This window comes from Mesoplodon densirostris, chromosome 8, assembly GCF_025265405.1.
Source record: "Mesoplodon densirostris isolate mMesDen1 chromosome 8, mMesDen1 primary haplotype, whole genome shotgun sequence".
Taxonomy (NCBI): Eukaryota; Metazoa; Chordata; class Mammalia; order Artiodactyla; family Ziphiidae; genus Mesoplodon; species Mesoplodon densirostris.
The window spans coordinates 81,098,726-81,124,164 of NC_082668.1; the positions used below are offsets into that span (position 1 = coordinate 81,098,726).

Sequence of the window (25,439 nt, forward strand, 5' to 3'; positions counted from 1 at the left end):
CCATTGCCTTCCAAATGGTGTCCCTGATTCTACTACCCTTCCCTTCCACAGACTGTTTTCTATGAAGCAGCCAGAATTATTCTCTTAAAACCCAAGTCAGATCTTGTCACTCTGCTTCGCAAAGCCCACTGATGACTTCCCATTACCTTCAAAGATGTTGTATGAGCTGTTCCTCACTTCCTGTCTTATCTTGTCTTCTACTTCCTCCTCTGCTCCACCCATGCTAATCTCCTTGCCCTTCAGCCTTCATACTTGCTGTTCTTTTTGCCTAGAATGCCCTTCTCCAGATATCTAGAGATATCTTCAAAATCACCTGCTTGAGGACTTCCCATCTAAAATTTCAACTCTCTTCTCTCTCTTCCTTTTTTTTAATCTAAAATATTATATAATTTATTTATCTTTTAAAAAGTAAGATTTATTGAAGTATTATTTACATACAATAAAATATGCCTCTTTTAAGTGTACCCTTAAATGAGTTTCAACAAATGAATAACACTATAATTGGAATATACAATATTTCCCAAAGTATTTCCTCATGGCCCTTCATAGTCTCTCTCTCACCCCAACCCCCAACCCCTGACAATCACTGATGTGAATTCTGTCTCTAAAGTTTTGCCTTTTTTAGAATGTCACATAAATGGAATCATAGAGTATATAGCCTTTGGTGTCTGGCTTCTTTCACTTATCATATGCTTTTGAGATTTACTCATTTTGTTGCATGCATCAATTTATTCCTTTTTATTGTTGGTCAGTGTTCCACTGTATGGATGTACCACAAATTGTCTGTCCAACCACAAGTTGATAGATGTTTGGGTTGTTGCTACTTTGGAGCTATATTGCTTCACATGCAGGTCTTTACTTGGCCTATGTTTTCATTTTCTCTTGGGTAAATACCTAGAAACAGGATTGCTGGGTTATATGAAAAGTCTATATTTTAACTTTATAAGAAAATTCCAACATGGTTGTACCATTTTGCACTCCCACCAACAATGAATGAGTGTTCCTATTGCTCTGCATCCTCATCAGCACATGGTATTGTGCTTATGTAGAGTGATACCTCTATTAGTCTAATTTATTGTGTGTTCCCCTCCTAGAGTGACTTCATGAGGGAAAGGGATTTAGTCTGTTTTGATCACTGCTTGCCCAGTGTTCAGATCAGTTTCTGGCACAAAATAGATAGATGTTCAGTGAAAATTTGTTGAAAAAAAAAATAAATATTGAATGAATATCACCTCTATCTAGAATTTGCACTAAGGCTCAGAAGGGTTTATGGCTTACCCAAGTAGAAGAACTAGAGCTAAAACCCAACACATCTAACATTTAGTCAAATACTTTTGACAATGTACCACATTATAGGCCACTGGTTTGACCAAATTAATTTCTATTATTAATATTTAGAATATGAGGGAACTTGGATAAATTTTATTTAAGTCTCTTAGATATTATCTTCAAGCAGTTTAAAATTTATCACAGGAAATTAAAAATATAAAAATAGAGGGATTTAAAACAAATATTTGAATAATATTAACATATACAGTAAAATGGCTTCTTATTTTAGAGCATAAAAGTGCTTATTTTGATTATAATGATTCCCTGTAAATAGGTATTTGACAAGAAGGGAAAATAAATCTTGGCTAGAGATGAATTTTGTATCACACTGAAGCCCACTTCACCTTATTTTTAAGAAACTTGGTAATAATTTGGATTAAAAGATAGGAATCTATACCAATATCCTAGTTAGTTGCTTTGGGTAAGCCCCTAAGAGAAGCCTTCTAGAGACAACATCTTAACCCTCAAAAATACACAGGAAGTACATGTGAAAATGTAGGGAATAAGAGCTCTGGGAGGATACCTACCAAACTTATAATACTTTGGGGACAGAAGAAAAGACTGAAAAAAAAAGGCTTGTTCTCTTTGTATATTTTGGAGTGTTCAACTGGCATTGTGTGGATACATTATTTTGTAATTTCTTTCTAAGAATAAGTTTTATGAGAAGCAGACCCATGGATACAGAGAACAAACTAGTGGTTACCAGTGGGGAAAGGGAAGGGGGGAGTAGCAATAAAGGAGAAAAGGGTAAAAGGGGTTATTATAGGATTATATGAAATCATGTGTGTGAAACTTTTGAAAACTGTAAAGCACTATAGAATTTAAACAATCTTTCATTCAATTTTTTAAAAAGTTTTATTATGGGAAATTAAAGTCTTTTGACAAGCCATAGAATGAGGTAATTAGGGCCAGATGGTGCTCATCAAATCAGTTCCTGTGTAAACAAATTTATTTTCCATTTCAGGAAAATAGCAACTTACAAAACTCAAAGGAAGAATAGAGCAAAATGTTTAAGGTATAATAAGTAGATTTGCCATTCTGTTCTTAAATTCTCTTATTAGGCTCATTCTTTCAATATCTGTTGCTTTTCTCTGAATTGTGTTAACATTGATAGTGTGAAAATGAATATGGTCTCCACTCTAAAGGAGCTCAGTTATTAATAAGAAGACACTAGAGATGTGCTTTGTACATAGTGGCTGCACACAGAGAATTTGTTGAATCAATAAATGAGGAGGGAGCTAGAGGCAATGCATAGTCAAATCATTGCAACCTGGCATGGTAAGTATTTATACTAGACATATGTTTAATGGTACAGGAGAAGAAGTAAAAAACTACCTTAATTTATCACTCCATCTCTGTTGTACCTGTAACTTGAGTTTCTTATATATGGCGTATCTGTTTTTCTCTCTCTTCATTATCTCTGCATGAGCAGGTCATAATTAGAGTTGAGGGCACCAAAGTAGATAGATGAAATCCTGGGACCAGTTGGCAGAGAGTCTTAAAAATTGTAATGAGTTTTATTGTAAAAGATCATTGGGGGTAATGACAAAGCTCTGGGAATAATTATGTGATAATAGATTAGAAGGTGATCATAGGAAGCGGAGCAAAGAGCAATAACCTTGGTATGGAATGTTTAAGTCCTGATTATTGACTGAGACAATGGTAATGAGAAGAAAATAAACGAACTGGGGAAAAAAAGAAAGAAAAGCAAAAATTGGCAAGGCTGTATTCATTCATTCAACAAGTAATTATGGAATGCCTTATAATTTATATGAGCAATAGCAAAAATTTGCATACATGGCTTTATTTAAGCCTCACAATAATCTATGGTATAAGTATTACCCCTCAGATGATCAATCTGTGGCTCCAATGAGTTAATTAATTTGCTCAATATCCCAGAACCAGTGAATGGTAAATGAGAGTCAAGCTCAGGTATACTTTGTTTTTATTAAAATGTAGTTGTTTTACAATATTATATTAGTTTCAGGTGTGCAGCATAGTGATCTATAATCTTATAGATTATAATCCATTTAAAGTCATTATAAAATAATGGCTATATTCTCTGGTGCTGTACAACATATACTTGTTGCTTTTTGTTTTTCTTTTTAATTTTTGAATTTCATTTTATTTACTTTTTTATACAGCAGTTTCTTATTAGTCGTCAATTTTATACACATCAGTGTATATATATCAATCCCAATCGCCCAATTCATCACACCACCACCTCCACCCCCCCACGGCTTTCCCCCCTTGGTGTCCATACGTTTGTTCTCTACTTCTGTGTCTCAATTTCTGCCCTGCAAACCAGTTCATCTGTACCATTTTTCTAGGTTCCACATATATGCGTTAATATACGATATTTGTTTTTCTCTTTCTGACTTACTACACTCTGTATGACAGTCTGTAGATCCATCAACGTCTCAACAAATGACCCAATTTCGTTCCTTTTTATGGCTGAGTAATATTCCATTGTATATATGTGCCACATCTTTATCCATTAATCTGTCGATGGGCATTTAGGTTGCTTCCATCACCTAGCTATTGTAAATAGTGCTGCAATGAACATGGGTGCATGTGTTTTTTTGAATTATGGTTTTCTCTGGGTATGTGCCCAGTAGTGGGATTGCTGGATCACATGGTAATTCTATTTCTAGTTTTTTAAGGAACCTCCATACTGTTCTCCATAGTGGCTGTATCAATTTACATTCCTACCAACAGTGCAAGAGGGTTCCCTTTTCTCCACACCCTCGCCAGCATTTGTTGTTTGTAGATTTTCTGATGATGCCCATTCTAACTGGTGTGAGGTGATATCTCATTGTAGTTTTGATTTACATTTCTCTAATAACTAGTGATGTTGAGCAGCTTTTCATGTGCTTCTTGGCCATCTGTATGTCTTCTTTGGAGAAATGTCTATTTAGGTCTTCTGCCCATTTTTGGATTGTGTTGTTTGTTTTTTTAATATTGAGCTGCATGAGCTGTTCATATATTTTGGAGGTTAATCCTTTGTCCATTGATTCATTTGCAAATATTTTCTCCCATTCTGAGGGTTGTCTTTTTGTCTTGTTTATGGTTTCCTTTGCTGTGCAAAAGCTTTTAAGTTTCATTAGGTCCCATGTGTTTATTTTTGTCTTTATTTCCATTTCTCTAGGAGGTGGGTCAAAAAGGATCTTGCTGTGATTTATGTCATAGAGTGTTCTGCCTATGTTTTCTTATGAGAATTTTATAGTGTCCGGTCTTACATTTAGGTCTCTAATCCGTTTTGAGTTTCTTTTTGTGTATGGTGTTAGGGAGTGTTCTAATTTCATCCGTTTATATGTAGCTGTCCAGTTTTCCCAGCACCACTTATTGAAGGGACTGTCTTTTCTCCATTATATATCCTTGCCTCCTTTGTCATAGATTAGTTGACCATAGGTGCATGGGTTTACCTCTGGGCTTTCTATCGTGTTCCCTTGATCTATGTTTCTGTTTTTGTGCAAGTACCATATTGTCTTGATTACTGTAGCTTTGTAGTATAGTCTGAAGTCAGGGAGTCTGATTCCTCCAGCTCCGTTTTTTTCCCTCAAGACTGCTTTGGCTATTCGGGGTCTTTTGTGTCTCCATACAAATTTTAAGATATTTTGTTCTAGTTCCATAAAAAATGCCATTGGTAATTTGATAGGGTTTGCATTGAATCTGTAGGTTTATACTGGGTAGTATAGTCATTTTCATAATATTCATTCTTCCAATCCAAGATCATGGTATATCTCTCCATCTGTTGGCATCATCTTTAATTTCTTTCATCAGTGTCTTATAGTTTTCTGCCAACAGGTCTTTTGTCTCCCTAGGTAAGTTTCTTCTTAGGTATTTTATTCTTTTTGTTGCAATGGTAAATGGGAGTGTTTCCATAATTTCTCTTTCAGATTTTTCATCATTAGTGTATAGGAATGCCAGAGATTTCTGTGTATTAATTTTGCATCCTGCTACTTTACCAAATTCATTGATTAGCTCTAGTAGTTTTCTGGTGGCCTCTTTAGAATTCTCTATGTATAGTATTGTGTCATCTGCAAACAGTGACAGTTTTACTTCTTCCTTTTCAATTTCTTTCTTTTTATTTCTTTTTCTCCTCTGATTGCCGTGGCTAGGACTTCCAAAACTATGTTGAAAAATAGTGGTAAGAGTGGACATCTTGTCTTGTTCCTGATATTAGAGGAAATGCTTTCAGTTTTTCACCATAGAGAATGATGTTTGCTGTGGGTTTGTTGTATATGCCCTTTATTATGTTCAGGTAGCTTCCCTCTATGCCCACTTTCTGGAGAGTTTTTATCATAAATCGGTGTTGAATTTTATCAAAAGCTTTTTCTGCATCTATTGAGATGATCATATCGTTTTTATTCTTCAATTTGTTAATATGATGTATCACATTGATTGATTTGCATATACTGAAAAATCCTTTCATCCCTGGGATAAATCCCACTTGATCATGGCTTATGATCCTTTTAATGTGTTTTTGGATTCTGTTTCCTAGTATTTTGTTGAGGATTTTTGCATCTATATTCATCAGTGATATTGGTCTGTAATTTTCTTTTTTGTAGTACCTTTGCCTGGTTTTGGTATCAAGGTGATGGTGGCCTCATAGAATGAGTTTGGGAGGGTTCTTTCCTCCGCAATATTTTGGAAGAGTTTGAGAAGGATAGGTGTTAGCTCTTCTCTAAATGTTTGATAGAATTCACCTGTGAAGCCATCTGGTCCTGGACTTTTGCTTGTTGGAAGATTTTTTTTTTTTTTTTTTTTTTTTTTTTGTGGTACGCGGGCCTCTCACTGTTCTGGCCTCTCCCATTGCGGAGCACAGGCTCCGGATGTGCAGGCTCTGCGGCCATGGCTCACGGGCCCAGCCACTCCGCAGCATGTGAGATCTTCCCAGACCGAGGAATGAATCCGCGTCCCCTGCATCGGCAGGCAGACTCTCAACCACTATGCCACCAGGGAAGCCCTTGTTGGAAGATTTTTAATCACTGTTTCAATTTCATTACTTGTGATTGGTCTGTTCATATTTTCTATTTCTTCCTGGTTCACTCTTGGAAGGTTATACCTTTCTAAGGATCTGTCCATTTCTTCCAGGTTGTCCATTTTGTTGGTATAGAGGTGCTTTTAGTAGTCTCTTAGGATGCTTTGTATTTCTGCAGTGTCTGTTGTAACTTCTCCTTTTTCATTTCTAATTTTATTGATTTGAGTCCTCTCCCTCTTTTCCTTGATGAGTCTGGCTAATGGTTTATCAATTTTGTTTATCTTCTCAAAGAACCAGCTTTTAGTTTTATTGATCTTTGCTATTGTTTTCTTTGTTTCTATTTCATTTATTTCTGCTCTGATCTTTATGGTTTCTTTCCTTCTGCTAACTTTGGGTTTTGTTTGTTCTTCTTTCTCTAGTTCCTTTAGGTGTAAGGTTAGATTGTTTATTTGAGATTTTTCTTGTTTCTTGAGGTAGGATTGTATAGCTATAAAATTCCCTCTTAGAACTGCTTTTGCTGCATCCCATAGGCTTTGGATCATCGTGTTTTCATTGTCATTTGTCTCTAGGTATTTTTTTGATTTCCTCTTTGATTTCTTGAGTGATCTCTTGGTTATTTAGTAATGTATTGTTTAGCCTCCATGTGTTTGTATTTTTTACAGTTTTTTTCCCTGTAATTCATTTCTAATCTCATAGTGTTGTGGTCAGAAAAGATACTTGTATGATTTCAATTTTCTTGAATTTACTGAGGCTTGATTTGTGAGCCAAGATGTGATCTATCCTGGAGAATGTTCCATGCACACTTGAGAAGAAAGTGTAATCTGCTGCTTTTGGATGGAATGACCTATAAATATCAATTAAAGCTCTCTGGTCTATTGTGTCATTTAAAGCTTCTGTTTCCTTATTTATATTCATTTTGGATGATCTGTCCATTGGTATAAGTGAGGTGTTAAAGTCCCCCACTATTATTGTGTTACTGTCGATTTTCTCTTTTATAGCTGGTAGCATTTGCCTTATGTATTGAGGTGCTCCTATGTTGGGTGCCTATATGTTTATAATTGTTATATCTTCTTCTTAGATTGATCACTTGATCATTATGTAGTGTCCTTCCTTGTCTCTTGTAACATTATTTATTTAAAAGTCTATTTTACCTGATATGAGTATTGTTATTCCAGCTTTCTTTTGATTTCTATTTGCATGGAATATCTTTTTCCATCCCCTCACTTTCTGTCTGTATGTGTCCCTAGGTCTGAAGTGGGTCTCTTATAGACAGCGTATATATGGGTCTTGTTTTTGTATCCATTCAGCAAGTCTGTGTCTTTTGGTTGGAGCATTTAATCCCTTCACGTTTAAGGTGATTATCGATATGTATGTTCCCATTACCATTTTCCTAATTGTTTTGGGTTTGTTTTTGTAGGTCCTTTTCTTCTCTGTGTTTCCCACTTAAAGAAATTCCTTTATCATTTGTTGTAGAGCTGGTTTGGTGGTGCTGAATTCTCTTAGCTTTTGCTTGTCTGTAAAGCTTTTGTTTTCTCCATCGAATCTGAATGAGATCCTTGCTGGGTAGAGTAATCTTGGTTGTAGGTTTTTCCCTTTCATCACTTTAAGCATATCATGCCACTCCCTTCTGGCTTGTAGAGTTTCTGCTGAGAAATCAGCTGTTAACCTTATGGGAGTTCCCTTGTATGTTATTTGTCACTTTTCCCTTGCTGTTTTCAATAATTTTTCTTTGTCTTTAATTTTTGCCTGTTTGATTAGTATGTGTCTTGGTGTGTTTCTCCCTGGGTTTATCCTGTATGGGACTCGCTGTACTTCCTGGACTTGGTGGCTACTTCATTTTCCATGTTAGGGAAGTTTTCGACTATAGTCTCTTCAAATATTTTCTCGGGTCCTTTCTTTCTCTCTTTTCCTTCTGGGACCCATATAATGTGAATGTTGCTGCGTTTAATGTTGTCCCAGAAATCTCTTAGGCTGTCTTCATTTCTTTTCATTTGTTTTTCTTTATTCTGTTCCACAGCAGTGAATTCCACCATTCTGTCTACCAGGTCACCTAACCTTCTTCTGCCTGAGTTATTCTGCTATTGATTCCTTCTAGTGTAGTTTTCATTTCAGTTATTGTATTATTCATCTCTGTTTGTTTGTTCTTTAATTTTTCTAGGTCTTTGTTAAGCTTTTCTTGTATCTTCTTGATCTTTGCCTCCATTTTTCTTCTGAGGTCCTGGATCATCTTCCCTATCATTATTCTGAATTCTTTTTCTGGATGGTTCCCTGTCTCCACTTCATTTAGTTGTTTATCTGGGGTTTTTTCTTGTTCCTTCATCTGGTACATAGCCCTCTGCCTTTTCATCTTTTCTATCTTTCTGTGAAAGTTTTTGTTCCACAGGCTGCAGGATTGTAGTCTTGCTTCTGCTGTCTGCCCTCTTGTGCCCTTGTTGCTTACTTATTTTTACATAGTAGTTTGTACCTCTTAATCCCCTAGGCCTATCTTTCCCCTCCCCACTTCACTCTCCCCACTGGTTATCCACTAGTTTGTTCTCTATATCTAGCAGTCTGTTTCTGTTTTGTTATATTCATTCGTTTTAGTTTTTAGATTCTACATATAAATGAAAACATAGAGTATTTGTTTTTCTGTGTCTGACTTATTTCAGTAAGCATAATACCCTTTAGGTCCATCCATGCTGCTGCAAATGTCAGAATTTCATTCTTTTTTTATGGCTAAGTGATATTCCTTTTTATATGTATATATATATATATATATATATATATATATATATATATAAGTGATATTCCTTTTTATATGTATATATATATATATATATATATATATATATGTATGTATATATCTCACTTTTTTATCCATTCCTCTGTTGATGAACACTTAGGTTGCTCATATCTTGGCTATTGTAAAGAATGCTACTATGGATATTGGGTTTGTGTATATTTTCAAATTAGCGTTTTTGTTTTTTTTAGATATATACCCAGGAGTGTGACTGCTGGATCATATGGTAGTTCTATTTTTAGATTTTTGAGGAACTCCATACTGTTTTCCACAGTGGCTGTACCAATTTACATTCCCACCAACAGTGCAGGAGGGTTCCCTTTTTTCCACACCCATGCTAACATTTGTTATTTGTAGGCTTTTTGATGCGATCCGTTTTGACAGGTGCGGGTGATATCTCATTATGGTTTTGATTTGTATTTCTCTGGTAATTAGTGATGTTAAACATCTTTTCGTGTGCCTGTTGGCCATCTGAATATCTTCTTTAGAAAAATGTCTATTCAAGTTTTCTGCCCATTTTTTAACCAGGCTGTGTGTGTGTGTGTGCGCGCGCGTGTTTTTTGATATTGAGTTGTATATATAAACAGTTGAACTGTATATATTTTGGATATTAACCCTTTATATATATATCATTTGCAAATATCTTCTCTCATTCAGTGGGTTGTTTTTTCGTTGTGTAGGTTCATTTGGTTTTAAAGCCCATGAACTTTTTTTCTATGATAAAAAATAAAAATGATAGTAAAACTTCAATTTTATTATAACTCCTTAAAGGCAGTAACTGTCATATGTTTCTATGTATTCCCCATAGCACTTAGCATAATACTCTGTACAAAATAATTTTAACCTGTTAAATCATTGAATGAACAAAGAAGACTACATGCTATGTTCCAGATACTTGGGTGTAAAAGTAGCACTATAGATGGGACTCTACCCCAATCGAGCATATTATCTATTGAAAGGCTTAGACGTTAAATATTACACAAATAATTACTTAATTATACTTGACATAAATGCTATCTCATAATGGTACAGAATGCCATGAGAGTGAGAAATACTTCCAATGTTATTTGTATTTGGAGGCCAAGGAGAGCCTATAGGTATTTGAATGGAGATAAAATTCTGATGAGAAAAAGTTTAAGAAAGATTTCATGGAGAAAGTATTTATGTTTTAAGTTTTAGCTAGTAGTGGTGGTGTTTTTCAAAGTTATTTTGCACATTTTTGTAAAGCTATTTTCTTCATAATATGTCATAGCTATAAGTTTAAATAATTTATTAGAGAGAAAAGTATTAAGTACTTACAGAATCTCTTCTATGAATAAAATCTGAAACATGGAAATAGATGTATTCATAAGAAACTGTATTATTTAAATAGTCATCTTAATAGAAACAAATTAAAGGTTTAGTAATAGAAGAATGAGTAAACTATGTCACATCCATTAAAAATGATGGTTATGAAGAGTAATGAGCAAACAGAAAGTACTTACATTATAGTTCTATATAAAAGAGATTAGAAATGCTCATATGCTCATAAAAATGTTGAAAATATACATAAGAATTACTGAAAGATATATACCAAAAATTACAGTTATTGGTGGAAAGATTTTGAGGGATTTCTTTTTCATTTTTATTTTTTAAATATTCTGTAGTGTGGTTTTATTATTTTTGAAATTCAAAATACTTTATGAAAAAGAAAAATGAATAAGCATAAAAACATGTTTGGCTTCTATAGATACATCATAACTCTCTGATTTTATGCCTTATGTTAATACCTAACTTGCTACACAGCACTCTTAAGGTGATTTAATCAATAAAGAGACTTAAAAAAAAAAAAAAGAATCACAAATCATTACTGTTCAGCTCTCACAGAAAGGTACTAATAATAACTACAAAAGCAAAAGCAGAACATCTGCAACCTAGGGACTAAAATTAGTAATAATGTTGAAGGGAGTTCTACCAAATTATGTTTTCTAGAAGGCAGCCATAGGCTCTTCTTGTGTAAGGAAGACTGATCACCTCCATTAGCCTTGAAACAAAAGCAAAGACTTCTGGATGCAGGCATTTAATTATAATGTTTATCTAATCATTCTGTAGCCATTTATATAATTAAGATGGCTTAGAGCATACTTTTCTTTGGGCAGTAAAGGGTAGTAGAGGTTGTGTTTGGTGAAGAGTATATTTTAAGCCAAACAGTCCAACACTAATTATGGCATTTTATACTGGTGTTTCAAAAAATGTAGAAAAAGTGCAGATACTGCCCATTCTTTTGCCTTTGGATTGTTGAACTTCCCAATCTATGAGCTGGTGGTAGCCACAATTGTAATAACCACCACAACAATGATAATACCTAACACCTAATTAGTAGTTACTTATGCTAGACCCTGTTCTAGGTGCTTTTACCTATATTAACTTATTTTTACCCTCATAATAACCCTATGAGGTTGATTGCTGTCACTATCCCAACTTTAAAAATACTAAAATATAGAGATGCTAAGTAACTTGTCTAAGGTCACTCAGTTAAGTGCTTGGATTTGACTGATACAGGAACTCTGGCTGGAGAGTCCAAAGTCCAATCATAGGCACCAGGCTATTTTATGCACCTAAAGATTTTTTTTTTGCATTAATATTTCCATCTTATGGCCAGAGTCACTAAACATTATTTTGGAGATGTAAGTAACAGAAGAGCTTATTCCAAAAGCTTATTTCTTTCTCTAGTTTTTTTTTTTTTTCTTTTCTTTTTTGTAGTTTTAGATGAAAAATATTTGGACTAAGTTCATCAGTATAGGTAAAAAGAGGAAAGTGGGATTTTTCTCATTTTATCTTGACTTATTTATTTAGAATATCTGGTTTTGACATTTTAAGGACATAAAATCTCAGCCAAAGCCCTCTTTGATCTACCAAGGGTTGGTACAGAGATCTTTTTCAAACTTCCTGTACAAGTGTGCAGCCTCTGAGGACTATCTGCTGAGATTTCAAATATTAGAGGTGTGGACTCAGGAAAGAATGATGATTTGGTTGGCTATACATGATATCTATGATATATAAATCTTTTAGGTAAAAAACCTATTTTTCCTCCTTGGAATTGATTTATGGCAGAGGAATATTATCAACCAGAGATAGGCCTGACAAGGAGGCATAGGTAACTAATGTCCACTTACAGACTTAACTCTCCAAAAAAAATATCTCCCCTATGAGCTTGACATTTTTATCCCAAATTTCTTAATACTTTTGGAAAGTCACTGTTGAAATGTAAATACACTCCCAGGAATGGAGTAACACATTACGCCATTGTCCTCACTAACACAGTGCCAGCACATAGGAAAACAGAGACCATAGCCCTGAGAGAATTGTGCACACAGCAAGCAAAGTGAATGGAGAAGTGATACTAGCCCGGTGGCCAGGTTTACGTGAGGCTATGAGAAAATAGGAACCTGGAAGTTGGGCAAGGGAGGTGGTGGTGGTGTAGTTGTCATGATGTGAAGGCAGGGCTGCAGGATGTTTTGGGGGGAGTATCTTAAAGGAGAGGGGTCCTGAAAGGGGAAGCTGAGAAGACCATACACTAATGGTATATTACTTAATTTATTCTGGAGCCATCTCACTCTTCTGGCTATGCTAATGGAAATGACACAGTTATATCTAGATGAAACATATTATAGAGAAAAAGGCAGAAGTTTCAGGGTTGAGAAGACCTGGATCCAAATCTAATCACTATGACCTTGGATGAGTTATCAAACACTTAGTTTCCTCCATCTATAAAATGTAGAAATCAAACTACTAAACTAGAAAACAAAGTGCCTTCTGCCATGCATATGGTAGCTGTATGCATATCATATCTATATGCATAAATATACAGTAGCTAAAGAAAGCATATATATATATGTATACACACACATACATTTATACGTAGATGTATTCATGCATCTACTATAGTGCTATGTTTCTCCCTTGTTATGTTACTTCTGCAAGAAACTTGTCATATCGTCTCTATTTTACATTTTAGTTTCCTTTTATCATATGTAAATTTACTTTCACCTAATTTTCAGAATATTCAAATAATTTTCTATTAAACTATGGTGTTGGGTCTTTTTTTTCTGAGGTAAATTAGCAAAATGACCAACTTGAAGAATTTTTTTTTAATTTTATTTATTTAACTAATTTATTTTTGGCTGTGTTGGGTCTTTGTTGCTGTGCATGGGCTTTCTCTAATTGCAGAGAGCAGGGGCTACTCTTCGTTGTGGTGCACGGGCTTCTCATTGCGGTGGCTTCTCTTGTTGCGGAGCATGGGCTCTAGGCACACGAGCTTCAGTAGTTGCAGCATGTAGGCTCAGTAGTTGTGGCGCCTGGGCTTAGTTGCTCAGCTGCATGTGGGATCTTCCCAGACCAGGGCTCGAACCCGTGTCCCCTGCATTAGCAGGCGATTCTCAACCACTGCACCACCAGGGAAGCCTAACTTGGAGAATTTTGATCATTAGCTACCTGAAAAGTATTGGTGCTTGATACAGCAGATTCAGGCAATATATTACTAATCTACTTTAACAAGAAAGAGACTATTCCTTCTAATGAATGATATTAACTGTTTTCTTTTCGGCAGCATTACTGCCAAATAGCTAACTATGCTATCTATGGCAATAGCTAACTATGCTATCATTATTTGAATTCATGACAAGGCTGGGTAACGAGTTGAGGCAGTTATTCTGTATGATCAGATGATTTAAGCCTGAACAGAACATAAATGTATATACCTATGCAACTATCTAAAATAATTATTCTGATCTCTGTAGCAGTTTGAATACTTGTTATGATTCTAAAAAGGGGACTTTAGGGAGCATATGCCAGTTTCAAAAACCAGGCACATGTTCACACGGCTGTAAGTTAGGGATCCCTGACCAATGAATTGGACACCATCTGTCAGCAGGACCTTGAAGTTTTAGCTGGCAGATCTTGGAGCAGCTTTCCAAGCCGTTTGCTGCTTCCTCACTCCCGCATGCTTAGTTAGCTGGGATTCCCAGTTGGGAAGCGAAGGCAGGTAGCATTTTGACCCTCCCCTCACCACCTTCAGTATACTTTATTCTCAGAACCATCCCCAGAGATTTAAAAGCATCGGGAATATAAAAAATATCTCTTCCTCACAAGGTTGGAGGCCTTGGACCTTACATTGAAAAGATTTATTTTTACATTTTTTCAAATTATGACAACTTATGTAGAAAAATATGGCAGATACCTGTTCTTTAGAAAAAAATTTTTTTTTGCAATATTTGTTTCATAACAAGAGTGTAAGAATAAAGTGCTTGATATGTATTTGTTTTCTGATTATAATTTGGAACACAGGTATAAATGCCTTGGTTTATGGACTAAATCTGTACCCTGTCATCTCCTAACCTACTAGATCTTTTTTGGAATAATAAAATGCATATCATTGGGACCAGTATCCACAGTTCTAGAATATTCTTAGCCATCTGGTTCTGTTACAGAGTAAAGTTAGACTGGAAATAAGACAATGTTAGTAAAGGAAGCTTCCTTTGCCCACCCCACCTTCCATGGGCTCCATTTTTTGGTGTGCACAACATAGTGATTTAATGATATATATGTATATTGTAAAATGATCATCACAATAAGTTTAATAATAACATCCATCACCACACATAGTTAATATTTTTCTTGTGATGAGAACTTTTAAGATCTACTCTCTTAGCAACTTTCAAATATACAATATAGTGTTGTTGACAATAGTCACCATGTGGTCCATTACACCCCCAGAACTTATTTATCTTAGAACTAGAAGTTTGTACCTTTTGATCACCTTCACCCTTTCACCTTTATTCTTGATGAATATTTGACTAGTTATAGAATTCTGGATTTCCAAGTGTTTTCTTTTAGCCCGTTAATGACCTCATTCCATTGGTTTCAATTTTAACTCAGGAGAAGTCATTGTCAATCCTACTGTTGCTCTTTAAAAGCAATGTCTTTTTCCCTAGATGTTGTTAAGATTTTCTCTTTATCTTTGGCTTTCTTCAGTTTCAGTATATTTAGGCATATCCTTTTTTTTTCTTCTAGTTTAATTGAGATATCATTGACATATAGCACTGTATAAGTTTAAGGTATACAGCATGGTGGTTTGACTTATATACATAATGAAATGATTACCACAATGACTTAATGAACATTCATCATCCTGTATAGATACCAAATTAAAGAAATAGAACAAAAGTTTTTTTCCTTGTGATGAGAACTCTTAGGATTTACTCTCTTAACTTTCATATATGATATACAACAGTGTTAATTATATTTATCATGTTGTACATTAAATCTGTGGTATTTATTTATCTTACAGCTGGAATTTTGTACCTTTTGACTGCCTTCATCATCCCCACCCCCTGCCTCTGGTAACCACAAATCTGATCTCTTTTTCATGAGTTTGTTTGTTTGTTTTGAAGTATAATTGACCTACAATGCTATATTAGTTCTTGGTACAAAACATAGTGATTCAGTATTTCTATACATTTCAAAATGATCATCATGATAATCTAGTCACCATCTGTCCTCATACAAAGATATTATGTAATTATTGACTATATTCCCCACACTGTACATTTCATACCTGTGACTCATTTATTTTGTAACTGAATGTTTGTACCTCTTCATCTCCCTCACCTATTTCTCTCCTCCACTCACTCCTCTCCCTTCTTGGCAACAACCTGTGTGTTCTCTGTATCTATGACTCTGTTTCTGTTTTGTTATGTTTGTTCATTTGTTTTATTTTTTAGATTCAACATATAAATGAAATCATACAGTATTTGTCTTTCTCTGTCTAACCTATTTCACTTAGCATAATACCCTCTGGATCCATTCATATTGTCACAAATGGCAAGATTTCATTCTTTTGTATGGTTAATATTCCATTGTGTGTGGTGTGTGTGTGTGTGTGTGTGTGTGTGTGTGTATACACACACACATTATCCATTCATTTATTAATCACCACTTAGGTTGCTTCCATATCTATTCACCTATTAATTGCCACTTAGGTTGCTTCCATATCTTGGCTATTGTAAATAATACTGCAGTGAATACGGGGGTGCATTTTTTTAAAATTAGTGTTTTCATTTTCTTTGAATACATACCCAGAAGTAGAATTGCTGGATCATATTGTAGTTCTATTTTTTTCCATCTCATTACTTTAATCATTTTGTCAAAATAATCTGAACATGCATAAATACTTGACTTGACTTGTTATAAGAATGTGTAGCATAAAAGTCCCTGAGACACATCCAAGAATGACTTGAAATGTATTCAGTGCAATTATTCATCATACTAATTGCCAAGGACTTGGCTCCCTTCCTTGATATTTAAGGTATGTGACTAAAAAAAGATATTTAATATATATTATATAATATTCATAATTATACATTATATATAAATATATGTATGTTTATTAATGCTAAATCAGAGTCTCCCTCTCCAATGCCTGGTTTTTCTGCCAGTTTACTGATGCTATATATGAAGTCATTTCCAGACTGTAAGGAATGTACTTACCGAGGTAAATTAGTTCTTTAAGCCTTAGGGTGCCAGTTAGTAGAATGATGGCAGTGGAACTAGAAGGTCCCAAGAGAAGATGTTGTCCAATGCCCTCATTTTGCAGTTCAAGTGACAGAGGCTCAAAAGGTTTGCAACTTGCACAAGCATGGCTGGTTCTGCCACTATTACTGTAACCTTAGACAAGTCCTTAACTGGGTCTAGACTTCTGCTCCCTCCTCGGTAAAATGGATTGGTGATTGTCACAGCTAATTTTCCAGGTGCTTCCTGTGTGCCTGACACTGTCCTGAGTACTTTAAGTGTCTTTTCTAATTCTCCCAACACCTCCATAAATTATATATGATTACCTTCAATTAGAGATGAGAAGATCAAAGCACAGACATCTTAAATAATTTGCCCGAGATAAGACAATTAGGAAATGTTACAAAGCTGGTCTAGTAACCCAGGGATAACTGCCTCCAAAATTCTCAAATTCCAATTCTTAAATCCCTTCTAAGAAAACCCCGTCAGATAGGTTCTCAAATTCCTTTTATCTCTAAAAGTCTAGAGCAGAGTTACAAACTATGGCTCATGGGCCAAATCCAGGCACCACCTTTGCTTATACAGAAGTAGTTCTATTTCTAACTTTTTGAGGAATCTCTATATTGTTTTCCATAGTGGCTGTATTTACATTCCTGTCAATAGAGCATGTGGATTTCCTTTTCTCCACATTCTCACCAATGCTTGTTATTTGTTGTGTTTTTGATAATAGCCCTTCTGACAGATGTGAGGTGATATCTCACTGTGGTTTTAATTTGCATGACTCTGGTGATGTTGAGCATCTTTTCATGTGTCTGCTGGCCATCTGTACATCTTCTTTGAAAAAATATCTATTCATGTGCTCTGCCTATTTTTTAGTTGGGTTGTTTGTTTATTTGATGTTGAGTTATATGAGTTCCTTGTATATTTTGGATATTAATCCCTTATTGGATATATCATTTGCAAATATCTTTTCCCATTCAGTAGGTGGCCTTTTCATTTTGTTGATAGTTCCTTTGCTGTGCAAAAGTTTTTTTAGTTTGATGTAGTCCCATTTGTTTATTTTTGTTTTCGTTTCCCTTGCCTGAGGAGACAGATCCAAAAAATTTGTTAAGACCAATATCTAAGAGTGTAATACCTAAGTTTTCATCTAGAATTGTTATGGTTTCAGGTCTTACATGTAAGTCTTTAATCCATTTTTAGTTTATTTTTTATATGGTGTCAGAAACCAGCTCGGTTTGATTCCTTTGTATGTAGCTATCCAGTTTTCCCAACACCATTATTGAAGAGGCTGTCTTTTCCCCATTGCATATTCTTGCCTCCTTTGTAATAGATTAATATAAATGTGGGTTAATTTCTGGGCTCTCTACTCTGTTCCATTGATCTATGTTTCTGTTTTTGTGCCAGTACCATACCATTTTGATTATTGTAGCTTTGTAGTATAGTTTGAAATCAGGAAGCATGATAGCTCTAGTTTTGTTGTTCTTTCTTAAGACTGTTTTAGCTATTCAGGGTCTTTTGGGTTTCCATACAAATTTTAGAATTATTTGTTCTAGTTCTGTGGGAAATTCCATTGGTATTTTGAGAACGATTGCATTAAATCTGTAGATTGCCTTGGGTAGTATGGTCATTTTAACAGTATTACTTTTTCCAGTCCCTAAACCTGGTACATATTTTCATCTTTTTTGTGTTGTCTTAAATTTCTTTATTCAGTGTCTTATAGTTTTCTGAGCATACGTCTTTTACCTCCTCAGTTTGATTTATTCCCAGGTATTTTATTTTTTGATGCAATTGTAAATGAGATTACTTTCTTAATTTCTCTTTCTGATAGTTCTCATTGTTAGTTTATAGAAATGCAACGATTTCTGTATATTAATTTTGTATCCTGCAACTTTCTAAATTCATTGATGAGTTCTAGTAGTTTCTTCGTGGTGTCTTTAGAATGTTCTATGTATAGTATCATGTCATCTGCAAACAGTTACAGTTTAATTTGTTCCTTTCCAATTTGGATTCCTTTTATTTTTTTTCCTGTCTGGTTGCTCTGGCTAGAACTTCTAATACTATGTTGAATGAAAGTGGCAAGAGTGGGCAATCTTTTTTTTTTTATCGAAGTATAAATGTTGCTTTACAATGTTGTGTTAGTTTCAACTGCACAGCAAAGTGAATCAGCTATACGTATACATATATCCCCTCTTTTTGGATTTCCTTCCCATTTAGGTCACCACAGAGCATTGAGTAGAGTTCCCTGTGCTATACAGTAGGTTCTCATTAGTTATCTATTTTATAGTTTACATAGTATCAATAGTCTATATATGTCAATCCCAATCTCCCAATTCATCCCATCCCCTCCCTTCCTCCTTGGTATCCATACATTTGTTCTCTACGTCTACATCTCTATTTCTGCTTTGTAAATAAGATTGTCTCTACCATTTTTTTCAGATTCCACATATATGTGTTAATATATGATATTTGTTTTTCTCTTTCTGACTTACTTCAAGGAGTGGGCATTCTTGTTTTATTCCTGATCTTAGAGGAAATGCTTTTAACTTTTCATCATTGAATATGATGTTAGCTGTGGGCTTGTCACATAGTCTTTATTTTGTTAGGGTGTGTTCCCTATGGGCTGCATTTTAAAAACAGTACAGACCAGAAATCCTATGCCTACTAGAGACTTTCCATGGTACCAGCCTGCTACTGAGCTTTACTTTCTTATTTTTAAATGGGAAGAAAAATACCTGTCCTAGCAGTCATAAGAATGATTTGTAAATTTAATGCGATTATATCAAAGTACTTTATAACTCATTACATAAACTTATATACTGTATTAAGCATCTACTAAATTCTAGGAATAGTACTGGAAACTTTGCATATATTATGGTGCCTCTTTTAAGGCTCAACAGGATCCTGTACAATTGTTATAATTACATTTGATGTATAATGAGTTAATAGAAGCTCAAAGAAGTTGTGTGATTTTTCAGAGGTCAAATAGGCCTAAAGGGGCAGAGTCAAGATTCAGCTCAATATTACTTCCAAATAGAGACTTTACTTTTCCTTGTACTCAGAACTAAAGCAACAGCATTATTTAATGTCCTTAAGAATGGTAGGTGGCATTAAGAAAGGAGGACAAATCACTGAATAATCTACCCCTTAAGCAAAGCCGGCAAAGAAAACATCCTGATAAAATCAATGCCTATATTTTAGAGCAGACCACCTGAAAACCCCTGGGCTTCAGACATTTTGAAAATAGTTTTTATGTATTTGACTGTAAAGTAAAAAAGGGAAAATATAGATGTTTTAGATGCAAAAGGAATATGGTATGCCCTCCCAACCAGATTCAAGCTTGTATTTTTCATGAGTTTTATTCTGCTCATATTATCAAATCACAAATGATGAAACAGGAAAAACATAAGGGCTTCATTTGCTTTTGGATAACAGATGGGAAACAACAGAAAATTCTTTTCAGAAATGCAGAAAAATAATTTTCTTCATAATAGCTAATATGCCTTCTTTAGGCATTAAGATACATTTCTGTTTATAATCTTAAGACAGCTATATTTTTACTCTTTATAAAAATCAAATCTCCCAATAATAAACAGGGTATTTCAGTACCCTAATATTTAAATGCCATCATTAAAAATGTAGATATGCACCCCAGTTTCTAACCTCTTAGAACGTTTTGCACAATAGGTTTTAGTCCTGGGAATGAATAATTGCTCAGGAAAGCAGCACCACTTCATGCAATATGATTTGGTAGTCAACATTCTTGTTTTCCAATAAAAGGGAAATTTCATGAATAGAACCATTGGGCTCCTTGAGATTTCACCAATGAAGAGTTTGTTTCTGAGTAGCTTCTGAGCAAATATATCTTAACAGGTTGGTCACAGATCTGGAGTCTTCATTCCTTATAATAGCACTACCAGACACAATCATGTTAGCCACTGTGTTTGCACAGTTATGGAGAGTGTCATGATCTACACTTCACCATTAACCTCTCTGCCAAAAGACAGAAATTGGACCCTCGACTGATGAAACTTTGGCATCATATCTTGCATAAATTTCTGCCCTCCAAACCCAGGTTCAACTGGTGTAACCAAGGCCATATCTATCTGATTAGCCCATGGTGCCAAATACTCAACTGTCATTCCTAGTTTGATGGCAAGTCCAACCTTTGTCTCATTCTCCCAAATGTCTTTAATTAAGGCCCCTGGGTTCTCATATATATGGATTGACTCCTACTGCAGCCATTGGCTTTACCAACTGTTCCAGCCTAGAAACGATCCTGTGCATTTCAAAGAAAGGATCCTGTCATAGCTGCTTTTGGAGACTCTACCATAGGGTGACCAAAAGTGATGCTGTGAGCAAAATACCCATCTGTTGTATCCAGGTGCAGATAATTGGCCCCAGAGACCAGTGTCTAGAAGTACTCAGCCCCTGAATTGGCCAGGTTGCTGTTGAAGATGGATGGGCCAATCTTACATCTGGACACCATGGTACTGGTTTCCAAGAGCCAAGTTACATGAGTCCTCCAGCAAGATGAAGGGTTTATCCTGATTTCTTCTTCTTCTTTTTAAAAATGTGTTAGTACTTTAATCTTTGAGCAGTGACTAAATTTTCATTTGAAATAATTATTAATTTTCCCAAGTGTAAATCAAAGTAAAGGCATGAGTTATAGCTTTAAAGAATTTATTTTACAATAAGTTAGGTCTTAAGTTTACTTGCCTATTATTCAGATGAGTCAGAAATAGCAGTTTGCTTGGGTTTTGTTGCTTGGTTTTTGTTGCTTGAGTGGAGTAAGTTAACAGAAGAGCTGGCTAATTTAGTGATTTTGCTAAAATATACAGATAAATAACTTCAAATATCCATTGATGTGCCCTTTGTTAGGAATATAAATGGGATCAAATGGCTAATAAATGTTTTTGTTCCCAACTTTCTTTCAAATAAAATTCTGTTATTTCAAATAAAATTCTTCCTTTTAAATAACATTCTGTTATATGTATGCATATATATATTTATGTTAGATGTATGCTTAATGTATGCTTAACTGTAAGGCAGTTCACTAGTAAGGGGCAGTGTATTCCCATGATGGGAAATTCCTCCAAATGAATCTTTCTGTTACTTTAACTCAAAAAAAAAAAAAAAAAAAAAAGGCCTAACACCATAGGAGCTTGAAGGGAAAACATTTGGGAAAATATTTTTATATTCTGAAAATTTGGTAAATGTATTGATGACAAAAGGAAACTAAAATGCAAAACAAAGAAAATATGCCAAATTTCTCACAGGAGTAATATAATAAGAGAAAACTAGCATTATAGTAGATGGAATTTAGCTCACTTTCTACTCCCACCTCCAACCTTTCTTCTTGCTCTATCTCTCCTTCCAAAATAATTATACCATATCCTAAGTTTCAACATTCCCATAACCTTTGTACATAAATAAACAAATAACCACAAGTAACGTATATAAACCTCTATTTCTTGTTCCACGAGTTGTAGATAATTCTCTTTACTTTCTACTTTGTGTTGACCTAAAACAAATAGACTGCCAGTTATTTCTCTAGCAAAAATGGGTTTATTCAGGGTCAGTAAAGAATTGAAATTTGGGATCTGCAACCATGGCAAGCCACGTGCAAGCCCCCTGCAAAAATGAGAGAACTCTTTTATAGAGGGGAAAAGGAAATTGGGAGGGCTGTAGTAACCAAATAGTCCATCGTTTTCTATTGGCTGAGTTGTGACAATCTCATTGGATGAGTTCTTGCCAGGAAAGGAGAAGAAGTCTTTCTTCTCCCTATTGGGCTCTGCTATTGTCATAGGGCATGAGAGCTTCCCCTCCTGACTCTTATTTAGTTGAAGTTTCTGTTTATCAATTTTTTACATTTTCCCCTTTTGATCAAGATCTTTCTCTGAAAGCACTGCTGGTCAAGAGTCAGCTTTTCTGGTTTCAGTGGCTTTTTGGAAGCCTTTTGGTCCTCCTTTCAAGGAAGGACCTTACCTGAGTATAGTGTCCCACGTTGGAAGGAAAGTGCATGAATTTGAAACCTACTGAGGTCACATTTGAGTAACAGGGAGATGTAGGAGGAAGAACTCTCAGACACTTTTTATCTAAAGTCCATGTTATCATGATCACAGACATTGGAGATCATCTGAAGCATATGTCATCATCAAAGTTTTGGTGACAGACATCCAATAGACCTGGTTTAGATATCTTGGAAAAGATGTCTCATCAGATGTCATCTGCTTCAATTCTGGGAAATCTTTACTTTGAGGTCAACAGATAATGTGCAAGTCCAATTAGGATTTGGTGCTTTCTTTAGGTGTGTCACATGAACTCGAGTCTATTCCCTGGAGTTTGGTGGCACAAGGGTCAGTTAGCAACACCTGATAGGTGTTCAACCTTTCCAGCAAGGTTGATGAGAGTCCTTCTGGATGTGTCTTTTCCAATAGACAAAATCTTCAGATTGCAAGGTGTGAGGCTCAAGGTCTTTGTCTCTTGAGAGTGCACTATGAAAAGATTGCTCTACTAAAATATTTTTTATTTTTCATAGAAGTAATTAGGCCTTTGCAGTATTGGAATATCTCTCCTTTTATCAGCTGTAGGTCAAAAGAGTTAGGAGCCACATGCATTGGGCATCCAGTGACTATCTCAAAGAGTGAGAGTTTATGAATTCCAAAAGAGGTGGATCTGAGATTTAAAAAGACCAACAGCAATGCTTTTGGCCAAGGTATTTGGAGGGATTCTACAAGTTTTGCCAACTGAGTCTTAATAATGCCATTCATGTATTCAACTAAACCAGAGGATTGAGGGTGATAAGCACAGTGAAAGTGTTGTAAAACCAGCCAAACAGCACAGACTTGTTGAAGTACCTGACTAGTGAAATGGGATGGCTATGAAGTTCAAGAGTTCTCTTACTGGGGATAATCTTTTTCAAAAGAACTTTAGTCATGGAGAGGCAGTAGCTCATCTGCAAGGGAAAGCTTCAGTCCAGTGTGAAAGCATGCAGACTATGACTAAAACATACTTATATTCATGAGACAGAGGAAATTGTGTGACGCCATTTGCCAGACCTCGAATGGTCCAGTAGGCAGTTTAAAATGTCCAGGAGCAGTAAAAGCAGACTTCCCTGGGTTGTATTTCAGACAAGCAGGACAAGTAAAGTAGGCACTTTTTGTGGCTTTGTTAGTGTTTCCCTACCAATATTGATTCACGAAGGCTATCATTTTGTCAGTAGACCAAAGATTTAATGCATGTACAGTGGTGAGGAGTGGGAATTTGTTTTAGTGAGGGCTAGGTTGTTATTTGGTCCAAACCAGAACTTTCTCTTTTTATCAAACCAACAATTCTTGAATTTCTAATCTTGTTTTTCCTTTTCTGAGGTCAATTGTTGGGCTTCTTTAGCCAGTTTTTCTAAGTTATCATTTGGAGAAATATCCCTTTGGACCATGAAAAGGGTTGGCTGCTGTTGGTTCCTTTAAGGGCAGCATTCCTTGTGAAAATGTAAGCAAGGTAATTTTCCTTAGCTTTCAGAGAGTCCAGTTTAGAATGACCCAGAATATTGATAATAGCTAAAGTGTCAGATAAAAATAATGCATCCAATAATCCCTGAACATAGGGGCCATTTTAAACTTTATTTCCACTGGAAGCAAGGAAGCCATATTGTTCCATAATATTAAAAAATCATGAGCTACTCTGAAAGCATATCTACTATGAGTATAAATATTGGCAGTTTTGCTCTTGGTTAAAGTACAAACCTATGTAGGAGTGTATAATTCAGCCTTTTGGACTAAAGTAGCCAGAGGAAAAGATACTCCCTCAACACTATCAAAGGCAGTTGCAGTAACATAACCAGCACAATATTTGCCATTTTTACCTTTAAAATAAGAACCATCAGTGAACCATGAGAATTCAGCATTACCAAAATGAATTTCTTGCAGATCATCACGAGGAGTCAGGAGGTGATTCATCAGCATTAAGCAGTTGTGAAAGACTTCATCAATGACAGAGGAGAAAAGAGTAGCAGGGTTAAGGTTATTAGAACATAAAAGAGGAGGAGTTAACAGAAGGACTTCATAGGAGATGAGGTAGCCAACTGAGAAATGTTGAGTGGATTGAGAAGTCAGGAGGGCTTCTACTGCATGAGCTACAAAAGTTGTTAAAGGCACTCCCACAACATTTTTCTCAGTGGCCTTAACCAAAAGAGTGGTGTTAGTAATGGCTCTAAGGCAAGGGAGGTTGTCCTCTGGCCACAGGATCCAGTTACTAGCTAAAGTACCCAAGGGGTCAATGGTGGTCCCATTGACCTGTTTTTATTTTTATTTTTATTTTTTTTTTTGCATTACGTGGGCTTCTCACTGCTGTGGCCTCTCCCGTTGCGGAGCACGGGCTCTGGACGCGCAGGCCCAGCAGCCATGGCTCACGGGCCTAGCCGCTCCGCGGCATGTGGGATCCTCCCGGACCGGGGCACGAACCCGTGTCCCCTGCATCGGCAGGCGGACTCTCAACCGCTGTGCCACCAGGGAAGCCCGACCTGTTTTTAGATGAGTACCCTAAAGTCATTCCCTTCCCTTTCACATACACAAAGGAAAAGGGAATCTGAGAATAGGGATGCCCAAGGGCAGGTGGGTTTATCAAACTCTCCTTTAAGTACTAGAATATTGTATCATCTTATTCTTCCCATAAAATTGGGTCAGGGTTGTTATTTATCCAAAAATACAGAGGTTTGGCCATAAGAGAGAAATTGGAATCCAATTTCAGCAGTAACCAGCTAGCCGGAAAAAACCTTGCAGTTGGTCCTTAGTTTTGGGTTTT

The 25,439-nt window shown here is 35.7% G+C and overlaps 1 protein-coding gene and 1 pseudogene across 3 annotated transcripts in view; one reads left to right on the top strand and one right to left on the bottom strand.

The window, feature by feature from the left end:
* The window catches only part of SLC4A10 (solute carrier family 4 member 10), a 222,832-nt gene that overhangs the window by 141,919 nt on the left and 55,474 nt on the right, over positions 1–25,439 (top strand). The gene's annotated exons all lie outside the window — the stretch shown is intronic.
* On the bottom strand, positions 20,457–21,126 carry LOC132495393 (ribulose-phosphate 3-epimerase-like; annotated as a pseudogene).